Source organism: Choloepus didactylus, chromosome 6, assembly GCF_015220235.1.
Source record: "Choloepus didactylus isolate mChoDid1 chromosome 6, mChoDid1.pri, whole genome shotgun sequence".
Lineage (NCBI taxonomy): Eukaryota > Metazoa > Chordata > Mammalia > Pilosa > Megalonychidae > Choloepus > Choloepus didactylus.
In genome coordinates this window covers 23,910,303-23,911,842 of record NC_051312.1, presented here as the reverse complement: position 1 = coordinate 23,911,842, position 1,540 = coordinate 23,910,303, and positions in this window count along the sequence as shown.

Sequence of the window (1,540 nt, the reverse complement as noted above, 5' to 3'; positions counted from 1 at the left end):
ACATGCACAATTTTAGTTTCTTGAAATCAATCAAAACATAAGCTATTAGGCCTGTCAGTGACTTGATAGCTTTTAATCACAAATGTTCTCTAAAGGTGAATAATTTTTATTCTAATATACAGAAACTGCCAATGACCAATCTGAGAAGATCTACAGTCTGAGTATGTAAGAAATTTCCTCTGCCTATATAAACATTTTGTCTGGGATCCACTTGTTGTGGAGAAAATATGATGCCAGGGATCAAACTGAAGTTAATCCTAATCTATTTTGCAACCTAGTTTTTATTTGAATGGTGTAGTAGTAAATTACCATTTTCTGCTTTTCATTCATCACTCAATTTTCCATAAAAAATGTTTGATAATTCAAGGGCAAAAATGACTATAATGTCTTAGTTTGAAAATGGATTTCAAAAGAGTTATAGTAATAGTTTCTTTGAATCCTGCTTACAAAGTAGAGAGTTGGAAAGGGTATCAGTCACATCCTAATCACTTGAAAACACTATGAAAAGTAGAATAATGTCAGATGTGATTAAGTTAAGAACATGAGGTGGGGAGATTATCCTGGATTATCTGTGTGGACCCAATGATATCATTTAAAATAGATGAAAAAACACAATGATGGAAGCAGTCAGAGAGAGCTGAAGATGCCATGCTGCTGGCTTTGAAGATTGAGAAAGAGGCTAGAAGCCAAGGAATGCAGGTGTGCTCTGGAAGCTAGGAAAGACAAGGAAACAGATTGTCCTTTAGAACCTCCAGATGGAATGCAGTCCACCAACACCTTGATTTTCAGCCCAGTAAGAACCACTTCAGACTTCTGACCTACAGAACTATATGAGAATAAATTTACATTGTTTTGAGCCACTAAATCTTGGTAATTTGTTACCATAATAATATGAAACTAAAATAACACTGAATAATCTACAAAACTATAAATATCTGTACCTATCAGAGAGCAGAGAAACCAAGTAGCCTGAAATCTAAGAAATAACAAGTGCTTCTAAGGAAAGCTAAGGTTAGTGTTGCTGGTTTACATGGACCAGGGCATGGGAAGAATATGGGACTGCCATAGAACAAAACAAGATGTTTTATGTAAAAATTTAAAGAAATTGCTTAAGGCCAAGTGTACAAGAGTTTGGAATCCCTATAGACTGCAGAGGAAAGGGGAATTTTCACCCATTTTGCATGCTCTCCTCTACCAGGCACTCACAAAAGAGATTTGAGAAAGGAAATGTACATGATAAAAACTTGAGTAGCCACCACTGCAGGAAAAGAATGTAACCCCCCCAACCCCCACCCCATGCTTCTTCCATATCTCCAGTGTGCAAAAACTCCATAAACAGCTGGGAGAAGGGAAGCAACCCCTACATGCCCGCTGTACAGGTGAAACCCGTTATAGCTAGAGAAAAATTACAAAACAAACAAAGAAGCAAAAATCCCTCTCTATTTGAGGGGTTGGGGCAGGAAACCATCCTGGGCTCAGATCATTAGAGATCCTCCACAACTGGAAAGGGCACAAAAATCTTTTGCACACAAGACTTGCT